Raw genomic sequence first — 21,053 nt, 5'->3', positions numbered from 1 at the left:
CTGTTACATTCTGAAAATAACGGACTCTCCTGTTTCATCGTAAATGCCATTCTTCACATTCCTCCTTCTATTCATCAACAACTTTACAAATTGCTAACTCATTGCATGCTAGCTTCTGCTCTACTACATTATTGAAATTAATTTTCTCAGGGTACTCATTTATTTCATAATTATATCTGCATTGTTCATGTCTCAAGGCATTGTGGAAATAAAATCCAGACAAATGGAACATATTCATGAATATGGATCTAGACAGTAGAGTTCTATGAAAGATGGATATTCTTTCATTTAAAAAAAAGCTCATTAAAAATGGTGTTTGCAAATGAGAAACTATATGTTTTAAATTACTATGGACTGAGTCTCAATTTTTTTCTATTGTTTATAAAGAAAGGAGAAAAAGGGATGACAGTGAAGATTCAGTGATCATTGTTTGAGAGGAGTCAAGATATCATAATACCAAGAATAAAGAATGATCAAATGTGGGAAATCTAATAAATGGGTTAAATAATATATTAACTTAAACAAATACAAATATATGTAGAGATGGTTTGAGTTGGCCAAATTTTACTTAGAGAAGGTTGTGCCAATAGAGGCACTATAGGCAAGTGCAAATTATTTTGATGAATGTGCAAATATATAGAATATAAACTAAGTTGGTTAAAGAATGATAAATAAGATAAATTATAGCAATTTTTAGTTATGGCTATAGCTGGAAATGTGGTCACCAGATGTGGTTGTATATCCACATCTGGAGGGGTGAAAAAGACAATCTACTGTAGAGGCAGGAAAAATGGATTTAAATTCCTATTTTTTTCTACATGGGAATTAAAAAAAAGTAAATCCAGCTTATCATTAACTGAACATATTTAAAACATGTGCATATCTATACCTATGTCCATATATATATTAATATTTGATATCAGTATCTGTTTATTATTTATCTTTCCTTTAAAATTACTTTAGGTGCCCCCGAGTAGCAGAGTATGTTAAGCGCCTGACTATTGGTTTCAGCTCAGGTCATGATCTCAGGGTTTGGGGATCAAGACCACATATGCTCCACACTCAGTATGGAGTCTGCTTGAGTTTCTCTCTCCCTCTCCCTCTGCCATTCCCACTTGTGCTGTTTCTCTCTCTAAAACGAACAACAAATCTTTTTTAAAAATAACTTTAATTCTTTAGCATATAGTGATTGTCATAATCATCCTTATTTATTTGTTCTTAGATTTCAGAGGTTCCTAAAAACTTACAGTTTAGGGACACAATGGCTAGTGGTTGAGCATCTGCTTTTGACTCAGGACATGATCTTAGAGTTCCAGGATCAAGACCCACATTGGGCTCCCTGCATGGAGTCTGCTTCTCCCTCTGCCTATGTCTCTGCCTCTTTCTCTGTGTCTCTCATTAATAAATAATACAATCTTTAGAAAAAAATCTTACAGTTTATCTGTAAGTAGGTACACGAACATATAGATTATATCGTATTGTTCTTACATAAATTTTAAAGGATTATTTCAAGGAATGACTAAGAATGAAAACACAACAAAGAATAAGTAAATAAGAGGTGAGTTTCTACACTTATATCTATATTCTCTGCCAGCTTGTGGCAAAAGGAACATTGCGACTCTATAGTTAACAATAAAGCAATAAATATTTAATATTGGAAGAAAGACTATTTTTTAATATTTTTATATTTATTTTTTTAGAGAGAGAGTGAGTGCATGCACAGAGGGTAGGAAAAGGGCAGAGGGAGACGGAGAGAGAGAGAGAGTTGTAAGCAGACCCCACACCCAGTATGGAGCATGCAGGGGTCAATCTTACAACCTTGCAACCATGATCTAATATGAAATTGGGAGTTGGGTGCTTAACCCACTGAGCCACTCAGGTGTCCCTGGAAGAAAGATCATTTAAAAACTCACATTCTCCCTAATAGTGATAAACTCTTTATTAGTGTGTATTAGCTCAGTATGGAAATTCCATTAATTTTATTCTTATTCTGTTTGTTTTGTAAGATACATATCATTTTAGCATAGTAGTACAGGCATATGATTTATAGTACAAGTGTTTCACATGCATTTCTAATGTTAAAAACATTTTGCTGATAATTGATATAAAAATTGGGGGTATTTTTAAAGACTATTTTTATTGTTGACAAGCATACAAGATTTTAAAAAAACTACAAAGACAATAGATGAGAAGGTTTAACTTCGTTCTTCATTTTTGAAAGAGGCAGTTTGAAGCCAATAACTAGCTCAGCAGCAGATATCATAGATCTGATTACCAAAAGATAAATAAATATATAATGGAGATTTCATGGAATAGTCAAGAATTTTTAAATAATTGAAATTGAACGACTGTTGTTTTAAATTTATAGCTTGGCATTTAGAATGCACATTGAACTAAAGGATGGACAATTCATCAATACTGTTTCTGTCTATAGTAAGAGATTTAGCTTGAATCCTCTGAATTACAGAGCAGCAAGTCTTACATATTAAGCAAACTGCTGTAATCCATAATTGAAGGTAGAGCCATGAAGTCAAAGGAAAGCATTCATTAAAATACAAGAAAATTGTCTGATTGAGAGAAAATCACTTTTGGAATTTTCAACAGGCTCATAGACTTGTTAGCAAAAATGGAAGTCTAGCATGACAATTCTTATCCAATATCTATTGTCCTTTCTTCCTATTTTTGTCGGGACTGCAGTGTGCCCAGATAAATAATGATTTACCAAAGTTCTTTGCAGCTAGTGATGGATATTTTGTTTAACCAATGAAATGTAAGTGGAATACTGCCAAGTAATTGGGAAAAACATTTAGAAGATAACTTGGAGTTGAGATAATAGCAATGGTTCTAAATCTAAATTAATGGTAGAGGAGAATTAAAAAATATATTTTACTGATAATCATACTTCACAAAATGTAGATGAATTTAGTACTGTTCTTATGTTCTTTTTTTCTGTCTTCTGTTGAATAAAGAATCAATAGATTTAGCAGACTTCAGTACATTCACAAGACAAATTAAGAAGAAAGTTCATATTCTAAGATTGGCAGAATGAAAAGACAGAAACTGGTTTATTAAAAAGTTTTTTTGACAGCATCCAATTCCAGCCTCCACGTATCTATACTGTGATGTTAGATATAAAATAAATGCTTTATCTAGTCCACTAGAAGTTTAGCTTCCATTACCTGTAGCTGGTTAAAATCACATATGTAATAAGAGTTGGCATCAAATGCACTACATGGAAGTATTTATATATTCAGAGAACATTCATTTTGGTTCTAGCTCTCGAATTTCTCGACATTCCTACATAGCACATGCTCTAGTTACATTGAATTACCTTAATCTTCTCATTGATATCTTCTTTATTGGGAATGCCTGGGTGGCTCAGGGGTTGAGTGTCTGCCTTTGGCTCTGGTCGTGACCCCAGGGTCCTGGGATCGACTCCCATATCGGGCTCCCTGTATGGAGCCTACTTCTCTCTCTGCATATGTCTCTGCCTCTGTGTGTGTGTCTCTCATGAATAAATTTAAAAAAAAACTTTTTAAAAGTTAAAAAAAACCTTTTTTATTACTTACAATCTAGAATTAATGTCATATTCAGTATAAATCTGTTCTTGATTTTCTCCAACATACAAATACCATTTTTCTCGGTTGATCATTCCTATTGATATTATTGTTTAATGTTTGTCATATTACATCCTAATTTGGTCTTATCTTCTGAAGTTCTTGAAGGACAATACTTTGTATTTGCATATAACTTTGTTATAGGCTCACAGTAGTTAGTTGTAAGAAAATGCCAAATGATAAAAGAATAGCACTTCCATAATCCTTTTTCCAGAGACAGCTTTTGATTATTTTTTTTTTCTTAACAGTGAATGCGTTTAATTGAAAGAAAGAATTAGAAAAGCATTCAGAAAAAAGTGTGAGATATAAAGGACAAAGAACAAAAAAAGACCTCAATTGCTAAAGGGCTTCTCTATACTATACAAAGTTTTGTTTAGCAAGACCTTACCTAACAATAGTATGACAGACATTTTTATCAGAGCTTTACAAATATTAACTCATCTAATGTTTATAATAATCTTGTGATGTATGCACTAATTTCACCAAGGTGGGAAAGGAACGTGAAAGGGAATACATAATTTTATATGTGGTGCTTTATCAGCATGAGTCCACATACCAAAAATACTAAATCAATATGTAATTTGTCCAGCTCCTTGCTTGATTAGTTGACTACAAATAGACTCTGATAGAATTTCCCAATGAAGCTGAGGTATAAAACATAACCTACTTTTTAAAACTTTTTAAAAAATTTTCTGACAGAATCTTTTCATGTGAAACAAAGATAGAACACATCTCAACTCTACAATCTGCCAGTATGTCTTGTTTTTTACAAGATGTGTGCTAGACCGTAAGACTAAGTAGCAGAGCCTTTGAGAACATTTGGTTGGGAGAAATAGAAGAAGCAGATTTTAGGTAAGCCTGGGCAAGCCCCAAAGCTGAGATAGGTCCTTGAACACTAGAGCTGTCCTCATCTCTTTAGGTGCTCACAGATCTTCTTATTCACAACACTCCCACTGGAGTCTTCATATTCTTCCTCAGTGTCAGGCTGCCACCATTCTGATGCCTTCAGTAGTTCCAGGTTGGCCCACAGGGAACAGAACCTTCAACCCGTGTCACATTGGCAAAGTGGGCAGTGTTTGGGATGACCAAACTCCCCATGCCATGGGCATGGCCACTCAAAAAAGTGTCCCTGGAAGGTACGTATAGACCTTGGTAGGTATAATTTCCTCAAATCTCACAGTTGTAGTTTAGATCATGAGGCTTATACCTATGCAGTAGGGAATGGGTTTGCCATCCCAGCCAAGGGGCAGGTTTTGGGGGTTATCCATGATCTCATCCTCTTCATCTTCACCTTCACTCTCACTGATCTGCTTCAACTTCTACTTCTCTACTTTCTACTTCTTGCTTTTCCCCTCTCCTGGCCTGTTTGTGATGTACGTTTTCTGAGCTTGCTCTTCTAGGGTCCCACTACACTTCAGGCCTAAAGCGAAGAGTACAGATTTCAATCTGTCCAGACCAAGGGCCAACTCCTCCATAGAAGAGAATGTAGACAGGTCAAGATGGGCTCCAGCATGGGTCAGGACATTGCTTGTCTCTTCTGGCCACCCAGGAAAGATACCATTCTCTCACTTCTCAAACTCATTATGGATCTTTCCAAAAAGTTCAATCTGATTTTGGAGCAGCCTCGCTCGATCTGTGTGATCTCAAAGGTAGTCAAGCATCATCTCCAGGTATCTCTTGTATTTGGCATTCATCCCTTCTTTAGAAATGTTATAACTGCTCAACGACAGACAGGTGTGTGATATAATCCAGCTTCTCTTGAGGCCTTCAGGTTAATATATTTAGGGTTGACAGTCATGGACATGGAGGTAATGACCATAATCTCTTTATCTGTTAATTCACCAAGTTCCATGTCTCTTCGCTTGAATTCTCTCAAACCTTCAGAAGCTCCTCAAACTCCACTGACATGAGCACACAGATCTCATTTAGGTCTTTCTGGTAGAATTCCTTTATTTGTTTGAGTCTGTTATAAAATTCAGCAAATTCGTTGGGTCTTGAAATGGTTGAGTTCCTCCTTATTTTTTTTAATTTTGTATATATGTTTTATTGGAGTTTGATTTGCCTACATATAGTATAACACCTAGTGCTCATCCCATCAAGTGCCCCCCTCAGTGCCCGTCACCCAGCCACCCCATCCCCCCACCCACGTCCCCTTCCACTACCCTTTGTTTGTTTCTCAGAGTTAGGAGTCTCTCACAGTTTGTCTTCCTCTCTAATTTTTCCCACTTATTCTCCTTCCTTTTCTTTATAATCCTTTTCACTATTCCTTATATTCCCTGTATGAGTGAAACCATATGATGTTTGTCCTTCTCCGATAGACTTACGTCACTCAGCATAGTACCCTCTAGTTCCATCCACCTGGAAGCAAATGGTGGGTATTCGTCCCTTCTAATAGATGAGTAATATCCCGTTGTATGCATAGACCACATCTTTATTCATTCATTTGTAGAAGGACATCGAGGCTCCTTCCACAGTTTGGCTATTGTGGACATTGCTACTATGAACATTGGGGTGCAGGCGTCTTGGTCTTTCTCTGCATCTGTATATTTGGGGTAAATCCCCAGTAGTGCAATTGCTGGGTCATAGGGCAGTTCTATTTTTAACTCTTTGAGGAACCTCCACACGATTTTCCAGAGTGGCTGTACCAGTTTTCATCCCCAATCTTGTGCAATGCAAAGAAATGGAGAAAATGGCATGAGAGATAGGAATATTTGAGGGGACTTTACATGTGATTCTTTTGTATCTCTTCAAATTCCCCTCCACAGACGACTTGGATCACACTACTGAGAAACTTGATGAGGAAAGCACTAGCATTAAAAATTCTACCTACTGAAGACTAGAAATAAGGCAAAAGATGCTACCATTGATATTCACTCCTTGATTGTTTTAGCATTGATACACTATTGAGACTCCAAGAATCCAAATGGTAGTTTATAATTGCCAGAGATAAATTAGATCTCAGGTTTAAAAAACAGATTTGTGGCTGCGATTAAAGGATGCTCAGGTGTCAATAACTAAAATAATTAGATAATGCACTTAGGGATCACTTAATTTATACAGCTGAAACTGGATGTCTTTCAAATAGAGATAGTTTTAATTGCCACAAAAATTAATGGTCCATCCTCCAATTTCTAAACATGACTAAGGTCACAGATTCATCATCACCTCTTAAGGGAAAGTTATACAATCTCCAGAAAAGATTTTCCAATCACACTACAAATATACATACCACAAGTCTCAGTCCTAACCTTTCCTCTATGGACCAAAGACTCTTTAATTGAGTAACAGGGCTCTAGAGAAAGAGAAATAAACCAATCTTAGAATTTTTGGACATTGCTCTGTACTGATAATGTTTTCTCAAACACAGAGTGCCATTCAGTCTGCTGGGTAGGCTTAGGGGTCATGGGAATCAGTTAGGAAATATAATTTATCCCAAGAATGTCTTACAGTGATCTCAGTGCATACAAATTCATCTTACATATATATATCTACGGTCAGTGAATGCAGGTTTAGACCAGATACACTTAGAAACTGTCAGAATCATCCAATTTGATACCTAAATGTTTGAAGGAGATTTATTTTGGGAGGAAAGGCCAAGTACATGGGCCAAGTGTCAGGGAGTTCCAACTCCATAGCAAACTTTAAAACAAAAGCAATATTGCAGGACAATACTGAAGGACAAAGTTTAGTACAACTACTAAAAAGCTAAAAGAAAAAAATCTAAAAGATTCTTAACGTAGCACCTTTTAAGTTGCTTATTTGGGTTTCACAGAACTCAATTTGTGTGTGTGTGTGTGTGTGTGTGTGTTTGTGTGTGTGTGTACACTCTGCTCTAAGAAGAAAGTTTTTTTTTTTAATTTTAAAATGGTAAAAAATGTTTTTAGAACACTTCATGTAAAATGGAATACATAAACATTTTATTTTAAAACTCCTTTTAGGATTCTCTTTCCAAGAAGCTAAAGAATAAATTATCAAGATTTCAAAACTATAAATATATTCCCAAGAAAGAGTTTTAGTAAGAAAGTAGCATAAAGATAATATGTAAAGATGGTACAACACAGAATGGTTTAGAGGTTAGAATTTAATATAAAATCTTAGGATTCCAGACAGAAAATAATTTTGTTTAAAGTGAAGTATGCATGTTTTTAATATAAAGATATGAATAAAAGACATTTAAAAAGGCACGTCTATTATCCTTATAGGAAGAGAGTAAGTAAAATTTAGTGGAGGCAGTAGGTGTAATTTAAAAATCTTTGGTTAAATAACAAATATCACATATATTAAACAAAACGTTTAAAGCAAATTTAAGGTGGTTCTAGCATTCTCATCGTCTATAGTATGCACAGAGAATAATTTGGAAAGATATTTTTTGAATAGAAAAAAAATGTTACTCATTACTCTGCAGGAACACTATCACTCCTGGAATAAAATCTAAGGTAAGCAATAGATACAAGTAATCACTATGTGAAATACCCTAAGAAATTTGTTATTCCTATCTTTCAGTCATAAGTTTACCATATACACCCAAGGGACAATACTTTCATGGAGTTCTTTTTTTAGTCTGTGCCCTGTAATAACATTCCCTTATTTATGTCATGGCTGTGCTAAGGTGTTATGTGTTGTCAAATTTCCATATCATTGAGTAAATATTTCAGTTTGGAATTTTTTATCTACTGTGATGCTCTGTTAAGAGCTAGAACATCTGGGGTATGCCCTTTGTATCAATTCATTTCTTTATATTATTGGATATACATCTGTTATACCCACTTTTCATGGGTTAAATGGTTTTCCCGCAGAATTCATTAAAGTCCTAACCTCTAGTACCTCAAAATATGGCCAACATATTGGTTTTTAAAGTCTTAACATAGATATTCAAGTTAAAATGAGGTCATTAGGTTGGGGCCTAATAACTGACATTATATAAAGAGGAAATTTGGATACTGACAAGCACACAGGAGGATATCATGTGAAGATGAGGATGTCAATGAGATGATGCTTCTAGAAGCCAAGAATAGTCAAAAGATTGCCAGTGATCTATAAGAAACTAAAGGAGGCACATAAAATAGATTACATCTCACAGTTCTCAGAAAGAACTAATCCTGCCTATACCTTGATCTCAGACTTCTAGCCTCCAGGATAGTGAGAAAACAGATTTCTATTGTTTTGGACACCCAGTTTCTTTTTTTTTTTTAATTTTTTTTATTGGAGTTCAATTTGCCAACATATAGCATAACATCCAGTGCTCATCCCACCAAGTGCCCCCCTCAGTGCCCATTACCTAGTCACCCCAACCCCCACCCACCTCCCTATCCACTACCCCTTGTTCGTTTCCCAGAGTTAGGTGTCTCTCATGTTTTGTGACCCTCACTGATATTTTCTCTCATTTTCTCTCCTTCCCCTTTATTCCCTTTCACTAATTTTTATATTCCCCAAATGAATGAGACCATATAATGTTTGTCCTTTTCCAATTGACTTACTTCACTCAGCATAATACCCTGCAGTTCCACCCATGTTGAAGCAAATGGTGGGTATTTGTCATTTCACTGCATCTGTATCTTTGGGATAAATTTCCAACAGTACAATTTCTGGGTCATAGGGCAGATCTATTTTTAACTCTTTGAGGAACCTCCACACAGTTTTCCAGAGTGGCTGCGCCAGTTCACATTCCCACCAACAGTGCAGGAGGGTTCCCTTTTCTCCGCATCCTCTCCAACATTTGTTGTTTCCTGCCTTGTTAATTTTCCCCATTCTCACTGGTGTGAGGTGGGATCTCATTGTGGTTTTGATTTGTATTTCCCTGATGGCCAGTGATGCGGAGCATTTTCTCATTTTCTCTTTAAAAGATTGAGTTCTCATTTTATTCATTAGATTCTAGACAGACTGGTAAAATTTCTCTAAAAGCATAAAATGGAAGAAGGAGTTCCAGAATTACAAGTAGACAAAAGAATATAAAGCAAAAGAAAAATATAGAAAAAAAATGAAGATTTAACATTAAGTGCCTTGTAGAGTTACAGTAGAAAATGTCTAAGTTGTATGGAATAAAGGTGTGCTATGATAGGGAAGCATGAATCATAATGTTGGAACCAGAGTAGCTCTGCATGCTTTACTTATTCAAGTTAAAACCATGAAATGAAGAACTACCAAGTTTCAAGAGCTGGAAACATTCAAGGAAGACATGGGGCATTTAGTATAAACTTCAAAAAGTACCTGACTTGGGAGTAAAATAAAAAGGCCTTAGGATAAAACACATTCTACTTGGTCAAAATAACATAACATAAAACATAACATGCAAATAAAATAAAATCCATTTTAAACAAACTTTGAAAGAGTAAAGCTTATCCATAAATTAAAAAAAAATCACTTAACAAAAGTCAATACTCTAAAGAAAGACAATAAATTTCAAGCTGATCAATATAAGCCTATGCATACCATTTATTAATTTGAATACAAAGATACAAAGCACATTACTTAGGATGCTGAGATTGTGAGACTGTAGAAAAGAAAAATACTAACATATATCCTAAATTAAAAGGGTAGAAAAAGTTATGCCATGCAGACACTGATTAATAGACTTCAAATAGAATTCATAATGAAGAGTGTTACAATGTACATAAAGGGATATTTCATAACAACAGAGGTATCAATTAAGTCAATAAAAGTATTATACAGCACCAAATATATATACTTTTAATAAAAGGGTTTGAAAATACAAGAAGCTACAACTGAAAGAGAAATAGAAAAATGCAAAATATATTCAGAGACTTCTATAATTCTCTCTTAGATACTGACAGTGTTTAGTACACAAAAAGGCTATAAAAGACATTAACATGACCTTATTGACATGGACTCAGCAGTAGCAGATAAAACATTCCTTTTAATTTCACAAATGAATTGACCATGATAGGCCAGATGCTCTTTCATAAAATATACAATGATTAAATTCTTTATAGATTATCCTCTGAGCAAAAGAGATCCTATTAAAAATCCATAAAAAAATAGTATCTGAAAAATACCTAAATTTTGTAAATTAACATACTCTTAAAAGCTAACGGATCAAAGGAAAAAATACAAGTGAAATTAGAAAACATTTTAAATTGAAGGATAAGGAAAAAAAAGAAAAAAAAGAAAGATAAGGAAGACACAACATCTTAATTTTGGGGGGATGTGTGTAATGAAAGGAAAGGAAAGGAAAAAAAGGAAAGGAAGGAAGGAAGGGAAGGGAAGGAAAAAAAGAAGAAGGAAGGAAAGGAAAGGAAGGAAAGGAAAGGAAGGAAAGGAAAGGAAAGGAAAGGAAGGAAAGGAAATCGTATCTTTAAATGTTATAATGGATAAAAGAAAAATATAAAATATATGATTTCCCCCTTAAGAAATCAGAAAATCACAGAGAATTAAATGACAAATAAGTAATAATAAATAAATAGACAATGACAAGACAAAAACAAAAAAAAATCAATGAAACAAAAATTTGTGTTTAAAAGATCAGTAATTTGGTAAACATTTAATTAGACTATAAAAGAAAAATATGAAATTACTAAAATTAAAAGTGAAAGATCATTACAGAGTCAACAGAGAGTAAAAGAATAAAAAGGAACATTATTTTTTCTTAATCATGATAAGTGTACTCTTTTTTTTTTTTAAATTAAATTAATTTATTTATTTATCCATGAGAGACACACAGAGAGAGAGAGAGGCACAGGCAGAAGGAGAAGCAGGCTCCATACAGGGAGCCCCACGTGGGACTTGATCCCGGGTCTCCAGGATCATGCCCTGGGCTGCCCTGAGAAGTATACTATTTAATCCCCATCCCCTATTTCCCAGATCCCCCCACCAACCTCCCCTCTGGTAACCATCAGTTTGTTCTCTAAGGTTAAGAGTCTGTTCCTTGGTTTGTCTCTCTCTTCTTTCTATTTTGCCCATTTGTTGTTGTTGTTTTTTAAATTCCACATATGAGTGGAATCATATGGTCTTTGTCTTTCTCTTACTGACTTATTTTGGTTAGCATTGTTCTCTAGCTCTATGCACGTTTTTGGAAATGGCAAGATTTCATTTTTTTCCCTATGGCTGAATGATATTCCATTGTATACACGTACCACATCTTTATCCACTTATCCTTCGATGGACACTTGAACTGCTTCCATAATTTGGCTATTATATATAATGATGCCATAAAATGGGGGTGCATGTATCTCTTTGAATAACTATTTTTGTATTTATTGGGTAAATAGCCAATAGTACAAATTACTCACTCATAGGGGAGTTCTATTTTTAACTTTTTGAAAAACTTCCATCCTGTTTTCCAAAGTGGCTGCACCAATTTGTATTCCCACCAACGGTGCAAGACCGTTCCTTTGTCTCCATATCTCCACCAACACTTGCTGTTTCTTATTGTTGTTGTTTTTTTGTTTTTTTGTTTGTTTGTTTTTTATTTCAGTCATTCTGACAGGTGTAAGGTGATAAGTCACTATAGCTTTAATTTGCATTTCCCCGATGATCAGTGTTGTTGAGCATCTTTTCATGTGTCTGATGGCCATCTGTATGTCTTCTTTAGAGCAATGTCTGTTCACGTCTTCTGCCTATTTTTATTTTATTTCAATTAATTGACCTATGGTGAACCATCAGTTTCAGAGGTGGAGTCTAGTGATTCTTCAATTGCATGTTACACCCAGTGTTCATTACATCAAATGTCCACCCTCCAATTACCCCTTCCCCTCACCCACCTACCCTCCAGCAACCCTCAGCTTGTTTCCCATAGTTATGAGTCTCTTATAGTTTGTCTTGCTCTCTGATTTCATCTTATTTTATTTTTCCCTCCATTCCCCTATGACAATCTATTTTGTTTCTTAAATTCCACATATGAGTGAAATCATATATTATCTTTCTCTGACTGACTTATTTTGGTTACATAGTCCCCTCTAGTTCCATCTACATTGTTGAAACTGGTAAGATTTCATTTTTTAGTGGCTGATTAGTATTGCTTGCATTCTGTGCACTTTTAATTGGGTCATTTATTTTTTTAGGCATTGACTTGTATCAGTTCTTTGTATATCTTGGATACTAACCCTTTACCAGATATGTCACTTGCAAATATCTTCTCCCATTCCACAGGTTGACTTTTAGTTTTGTTGACTGTTTCCTTCACTGTGTAGAGGCTTTTATTTTGACGTAGTCCCAATAGTTTATTTTTGCCTTTTTCCTCTTACTTCTGGAGACATATTAATAAGTTGTTACAGCCGAAGTTAAAGAGGCTGCTGCCTGTTTTCTTCTTTAGGACTTTGATGGCTTCCTGCCTCATATTAAGTCTTTAAACCATTTTGAGTTTATTTTTGTCAATGGTGAAAGAAAGTTGGTCCAGTTTCATACTTTTGCATGTTTCAACACGATTTGTTGAAAACATTGTCTTTTTCCATTGGATATGTTTTCTTGCTTTGTCGAGGATTAGTTAACCATATGGGTCCATTTCTGGGGTTTCTGTTATATCCCACTGATCTATGTGTCTATTTTTATGGCAGTACCATAATGTTTTAATTACCATTTTTAAATATAACTTGAAATCTGGAATTGTGATGCCTCCAGTTTTGTTTTTCTTTTTTTTTTTTAAGATTTATTTATTTATTTGGGAGAGGGGAGGCAGAGACAGAGAGAGAGAGAGTGAGAGAAAGAATCTCAAGAAGACTCCTCGATAAACAGACAACCAGACATGGGATTTGATTCCATGCCCCTGAGATCATGACCTGAGCTGAAATCAAGAGTCCTGTGTTTAACCAGCTGAGCCACCCAGGTATCTGTCGTTTTTTTTGTTGTTGTTGTTGTTGTTGTTTGTTTTGTTTTGCTTTGTTTTCAAAATTGCTTTAACTATTCAAGGTCTTTTGTGCACACATACAATTTTGAAGATTGTTCTAGTTCTGTGAAAAATACTTTTGGTATTTTGATAAGGATTGCATTATATCTATAGATTGCTTTAGGTAGTATAGGCATTTTAAAGATATCTGTTCTTCCAACCTATGAGCATGTAATGTCTTTCAATTTCTTTGCATCATCTTGATTTCTTTCATCAGTGTTTTAATATTTTCAGAAGATGAAAGGAACATTACAAAACAAATGTTTACCAGGGACTAACAGCTTCAATAAAGTGGGTATTTATTTTGAAATACAGAAAATATTCAAACTGACATAAGTAGAAATATGAAAAGCCATGATTAAAGATATTGAAGTGTTTTTAAGCAAACAAAAGAAAGCTTGTGTTAGATTATAAGAGAAAACTTCTTTTATGTGGGAGGATTATGGAATGATCATTTAAGAAAATATCCATAATGATGAGGAAGGGGGAAAAGGCAGTAAGTGTAAAAGTCTCTAAGTAGAAAAAAATCTTTCTTGACTTTGAGGAATTGAAAGAACATCAGTGATTTTTTTTTTTCATCAGTGATTTTTGGATCGCAAAGAGTAAGAGGCCCTAAGAAGTAGGAAGTGATTTCTAGAGGTCGATAGGTATTATAATACTCATAGATTAAAAATACTTTTAATAAGCTGCTCTGTGTCTTTAATAAATTATTTAATACAAGTTATAAATAGAATATCAAAGTATAATAATATGAACCTTCATGTCTTTTCTTTTCTTTTTTTTTTAAGATTTTATTTATTTATTCATGAGAGACACAGAGACAGAGGCAGAGGCACAGGCGGAGGGAGAAGTAGGCTATCTGGGATGAGCCCCATGTGGGACTCAATCCTAGGACTCCAGAATCACACCCTGAGCAGAAGACAGATGCTCAACCACTAAGCCTCCCAGGCCTCCCTTCATGTGTTTTTTCAAAAGTCATCTTCTCATTAAATGCCATTCCTGTTGCTATCCTATATGATAATATTTTATTCCCTCAAGCCCTGAAGTTTGAAACCTCCTATATTCATCCTTCTTAGCCAATTTGTTTTTCTCCTTTATATATTAATATTTTTTCTTATCTTTCTTCCTTACTGAAATACAAACCTCATGAAGACAGTTTTTTAGTACTTCTTCATTTGCTGTTATATTCTCAGTACTTAGAGATGTTGCTAGCACATAATAAGCTCTCAATATTCTTTTTAATGAATTAATGATTAACAGCCAAAACAGTGAACGATCAGGAAATTCAAATGCAAAATTTGTGAATGTCATTCCCAAAAAAGCATACATGACTTCTTTTCAACAGAAAGAAAGAAGAATGCAGACCATCCATGAAATGAAAATCTATTTCTCCATGGATTGTTATGCATGAAAATTTAATAATGACCAGTGTATCTTCAACAATTTTAAGCAAGAAGAATATATTTCATGCATCTCTTCCCAAGGCATCTGAATGGGATAAACTGCTTCATTGCAGGTGCATAGAGATCATGGTCACTTCTTTAGTACCAATCCCAATAGTGCACATTATTCAATGCCAATATGAATGGAGGTCAGATTTCTGTAGGTAAGTAATTCTACTTTGAACACTTGTGATGCACATAAGTAATACTGTCAAGAACATGTCAAGCCCATACAACAAAAGAAAGGAAGAAGGCATGTAGATTTGAAAATGAGAACAACCATCCCCCTCTTCGCCTTTGGCTGACATAATGTCTTGTGACCTGTATAACCAAAGACACATAGGATGTCACTAAGTTTATTATCTATCCACCTGAAGTATGTAATCTTGACAGTTAGACAACTGTGTATCAAAATCTGCTACATCGAAAGGCGAATGAAGTCTAAAGTACGTGCTAGTGTGTTTAATGCCTGTGTATACAAATAATTATCACACTAGCAATATTGATAAATATAAAACATTGGAGTCAGATGGATCCTGACTTAAATATCAGTGTTAATCACTTCCTACTTTCCAAGCTTTCCTAATTTACTAAATATATCTAAGTTGTGTTCCCTAACTGATAGCCAAAATCCCACAATTCCAATAAGATATTTATGAACAGTGATATAATGTATATACGATGTCAACAGAGCTTATTATCATCATGTGCTAATTGGCTCCTCTCTATTAGGCATCCGTATTCCAGGCACTGAATTGAAAGAAAATACTTGAAAATGCTTTCTCAGGAAATGACATGGTAAACATTTCCCGTGTGTTAGAGCACGACTGCAATCATAACATTAAATGCTTAAATATTGATTTTAGGATAATACAACATTTAAAAAGTACCAAGAATGATTTCTATTTTTAAGGTTTATTTATTTATTAGAGAGAGAGGAGAGAGAGAGAGAGAGAGAGAGAGAACATGAGGAAGGAAAGGGGAGAAGGACAGGGAAATTAAAGCAGACTGCACCGAGTGCAGAGCCCAGTGAGGGGGTTGATCTCATGACCCTGAGATCAGGACCTGAGCTGAAATTAGGAGTTGGATGCTTAACCAACTGTGCCACCCAGGCACCTCAAGGATGATCTTATTAATAGGGTTGGGTCACAAGTTCTTTTTATCCTAATGCTTTTGCATTGAAGCACTTGATAACTACAGTGATCCAAAATTATTCCAAATGGGGTACTATTAGCAAAGCAGTCACCTTAAATATCTCTTGTCTATGCTACTCATGAAGAAGGAAGAATGACTTTTCTATATTTCTGACAAAAACTCTGTTCTTAACTAAAAGTCACTTTATATCATGTGTTTCCTATAAAAGCTCATGCCATTTTTCAGAAAACAAAAAAAAGCTTCTTAGGCCTGCCCCAAAAGTTGTAGCTTGTCTATGTGAGATGATGACTAATTTGTTATTTAGAAAATAATCCCAGAAACAAATGCACCGATTGCTTTTAGGTAACATCCCCCCACCAAAATTATCACCTTTGGAGATATAAAATTTTAGGTTAATAAATAGCTATCTGTATTGTAAAGTTCATGTATTTCAATAAGAATACTGTAGTATTTCAAATTTTGCTTTATATGTAAATAAAAAATAAGAACTCATATGAGTGAGGAAAACTCTTTTTACCTATAATTAAAGTCAAGGCTATAATAGGCAATTAGACCTCACTCTGCAAATGTACTTCTGAATCATAAAGATATATTTTATATGGAGTATCATTTGTAATGAGAATTGTGGTAATTACCTCATATTTTTCCATATTATATAAATGATCTTAGAGTAATTATCTGATAGAACTTTTTTATTCCTGGGCGGCATTTGCCAAAATGTTATTTCTATAGGTAAATGTAGCATTTCAGAAGAGTATAGAATAAATCATAGAGGATGATAGAGCAAATTGAAGATTTAGGGAAGTACAATAAATAAACCACAGATGCTATTATAATGTTTCATACATCATTGTATTATTTACTCATTCAGTAAATACATATTTTGGCAAGGTAGGCATTCACTACTGTCAGAGATGCATAAAAATATAACCACTTTTATTTTAAAGGGAGGAAAAATCTCCAATAAATATAACCCATTTTCCTCAGAGAATAATATACTTAACGTTAAGTAATTTCAAAAAATAAATGGAATAAAATACTGTAACAAGGGGACTGAAAATATTCTTTAAAGTATTTTAACATTTAAAATATGAATTTCCACAATTTTCTACCAGTGTGGAATGAAACTTCAGTTGGTTTTTCCACTTGTGTGATTCTCAGGGTTAGAGGTATTTTTTCCAGTGGATTTCAGTAATTAGATTTTATTCATTAGAGTCTTTTGTTAGTTAACATGAACATGTTTTATTCTCTTTTTAGAATTTTTGGCAGCTTACTTTAGTAGGACTACTCATCATGACAAAAGCATAAATGTCAGCTCTGCAGCTTGTTGCTACGGTTAGCTTCAACAAGAATGTCAGAAGAAGTGACAAGGCATAAAGTGATTCAGAGTGATGACATTCCTGTTGATAATAGATTGGCTTCCATTGCTGCAGCAGCTTTAATCTCTGAAACCTCTCATTTCTTAAAAAAAAAAAAAAAAAAAAAGGAGAGACAGAGAACTCCATTACTCAGTGGTGGGAAATTTCAATCTTTCTACCAAACGTTGTCAGAATTATCTTCAGATGATTTAAAAGGTCACACTTACTTTATTTGTTGGATTATTTTTTGCAGTGTAAGTATGAACAGAGATTAACTATCATGTATAGATTTGGGAACCATGCCATCGTTTATTTCTGAATATAATCTGTAGTGTGTAAAAAGTAACTATTCATGAGTAGTATGGCATTCTGAACCAAAATGTCATGGAGACAGAAGAGGAACATTTTTTTGAATATGCTGCGGACTATTTAGACATCATAGTGTTGGCTTTCTTGTGCATGGTGAGAACAACTCAACACTACCCATTTGCATATAAACATCTCTTCATTGATTTTTATGATAAAGTTTAAAAGAAGGTAAAGATTGTCACTTAAGTTTGTAGAAATTTCCTTTTCAAGTTTATCTACATAATCATAATTTAATTGATTTAAATTTAAAAACTTAATATTGACTAGTTCTTTCAAATTCTAAAATTAGAGTCATTCTTTGTAACCTACTATGCTTAAAATATTTTTCCATGGATTTAGCAATTAAAGAATTACTTAAGCCTCTAATAAAGTATGTTTCATAGCTGGTTCTACTATATTTTACATGTTTTGACATTTTCATATCTGTATTATGTTTATGAGAGTTTAGAACATGATTTAGAGATATAAAAATCTAAGAAATATTTACAGTAAATGGACTGTAATATGTCAAGTAGATCAATATAACAATACTATATCAACAGAAGAAATGAGATTTAAAACCTAAAATTATTTGAAACTACATGGAAATACCTATATTAGTAAACAAGACAGAGTCTGTGCTTCTAGGACTTACTGTTAATAGATAGAAAATATTACTCTGATCTTAAGATAAATTCTTAATGATTATGACACTCAAAAATAAGATGAAACTCAGGAACTGGAAAACCATATTACATAACTTATTTATATTTGTCTATCTCTTTATCTTTGTACTCAGTCTTAGATGAATATCTATCATACAAAGGTGATCTCATCTATTCCCTAAGAACAATAAACCCAAACTCTCATTAGGCAACATATCCAAACCAGTGTGATGTCCAAACTCTCCCCATAAGGTCTAAATTTGGTAGTTGAACTCCACACATTGAGAAAAGGACAAAAATAAAATTTTGGCTAATATACAACTCATAGAAGTATACCTAGAAGTATACCTAGAAAAAAAATACATATTTTATTTATTTATTCATGAGAGACACAGAGAAAGAGAGAGGCAGAGACACAGGCAGAGGGAGAAGCAGGCTCCTCACAGGGAGCCCAATGCAGTACTCAATCCAGGAACTCTGGGATCACACCCTGAGCCAAAGACAGATTCTCAACCACTGAGCTACCCAGGTGTCCCTATAGTTTACATATTTGTGCTAGCCAGGAGACTGCAGTTGGCATTTACTAATTTTATCTACCACTTTGTACATAGCCAGCATGTAAGCTTGTCTAGTTTTTTTGCCTGGTAAGTTGACTCAAATCTCCATTTTGAAGGATCTGAGGCTTCAGTGATCCTTGATTTATCGAGCTGCTGTGTATTACCTCTAAACTCGGTCATGGCCCCACCAAAAAGGAGAATTACAGACCAATATCCCTGATGAACATGGATGCAAAATTTCTCAACAAAATACTAGCCAATAGGATCCAATAGTACATTAAGAAAATTATTCACCATGACCAAGTAGGATTTATCCCCGGACACAAGGCTGGTTCAACACTCATAAAACAATCAATGTGATTCATCATATCAGCAAGAGAAAAACCAAGAACCATAGGATCCTCTCATTAGATGCAGAGAAAGCATTTGACAAAATACAGCATCCATTCCTGATCAAAACTCTTCAGAGTGTAGGGATAGAGGGAACTTTCCTCAACATCTTAAAAGCCATCTACGAAAAGCCCACAACAAATATCATTCTCAATGGGGAAGCACTGGGAGCCTTTCCCCTAAGATCAGGAACAAGACAGGGATGTCCACTCTCACCACTGCTATTCAACATAGTATTGGAAGTCCTAGCCTCAGCAATCAGACAACAAGAAGACATTAAAGGCATTCAAATTGGCAAAGAAGAAGTCAAACTCTCCCTCTTCGCCGATGACATGATACTCTACATAGAAAACACAAAAGCCTCCACCCCAAGATTGCTAGAACTCATACAGCAATTTGGTAGCGTGGCAGGATACAAAATCAATGCCCAGAAATCAATGGCATTTCTATACACTAACAATGAGACTGAAGAAAGAGAAATGAAGGAGTCAATCCCATTTACAATTGCACCCAAAGGCATAAGATACCTAGGAATAAACCTAACCAAGAGGTAAAGGATCTATACCCTAAAAACTGTAGAACACTTCTGAAAGAAATTGAGGAAGACACAAAGAGATGGAAAAATATTCCATGCTCATGGATTGGCAGAATTAATATTGTGAAAATGTCAATGTTACCCAGGGCAATTTACACGTTCAATGCAATCCCTATCAAAATACCATGGACTTTCTTCAGAGACTTAGAACAAATTATTTTAAGATTTGTGTGGAATCAGAAAAGACCCCGAATAGCCAGGGGAATTTTAAAAAAGAAAACCATAGCTGGGGGCATCACAATGCCAGATTTCAGGTTGTACTACAAAGCTGCGGTCATCAAGACAGTGTGGTCCTGGCACAGAAACAGACACATAGATCAATGGAACAGAATAGAGAACCCAGAAGTGGACCCTGAACTTTATGGTCAACTAATATTCGATAAAGGAGGAAAGACGATCCACTGGAAGAAAGACAGTCTCTTCAATAAATGGTGCTGGGAACATTGGTCATCCACATGCAGAAGAATGAAACTAGACCACTCTCTTGCACCATACACAAAGATAAACTCAAAATGGATGAAAGATCTAAATGTGAGACAAGATTCCATCAAAATCCTAGAGGAAAACACAGGCAACACCCTTTTTGAACTTGGCCACAGTAACTTCTTGCAAGATACATGTATGAAGGCAAGGGAAACAAAAGCAAAAATGAACTATTGGGACTTCATCAAGATAAGAAGCTTTTGCACAGCAAAGGATACAGTCCACAAAACTACAAGACAACCTACAGAATGGGAGAAGATATTTGCAAATGACATATCAGATAAAGGGCTAGTTTCCGAGATCTATAAAGAACTTATTAAACTCAACAGCAAAGAAACACACAACCCAATCATGAAATGGGCAAAACACATGAAGAGAAATCTCACAGAGGAAGACATAGACATGGCCAACATGCACATGAGAAAATGCTCCGCATCACTTGCTATCAGGGAAATACAAGTCAAAACCACAATGAGATCCCACCTCACACCAGTGAGAATGGGGAAAATTAACAAGGCAGGAAACCACAAATGATGGAGAGGATGCGGAGAAAAGGGAACCCTCTTACACTCTTGGTAGGAATGTGAACTGGTGCAGCCACTCTG

General features: G+C 34.8%; 1 pseudogene; it reads right to left on the bottom strand.

Annotated features, from left to right (window-relative positions):
• Positions 1 to 4,951: 4,951 nt before the first annotated feature.
• Positions 4,952 to 19,160, bottom strand: LOC129516802 (splicing factor 3A subunit 3-like; annotated as a pseudogene).
• Positions 19,161 to 21,053: the final 1,893 nt, after the last annotated feature.

The sequence above is a fragment of the Nyctereutes procyonoides genome, unplaced genomic scaffold (assembly GCF_905146905.1).
Source record: "Nyctereutes procyonoides isolate TBG_1078 unplaced genomic scaffold, NYPRO_anot_genome, whole genome shotgun sequence".
Classification (NCBI taxonomy): domain Eukaryota; kingdom Metazoa; phylum Chordata; class Mammalia; order Carnivora; family Canidae; genus Nyctereutes; species Nyctereutes procyonoides.
This window is presented reverse-complemented; position numbering and strand designations above follow the sequence as displayed.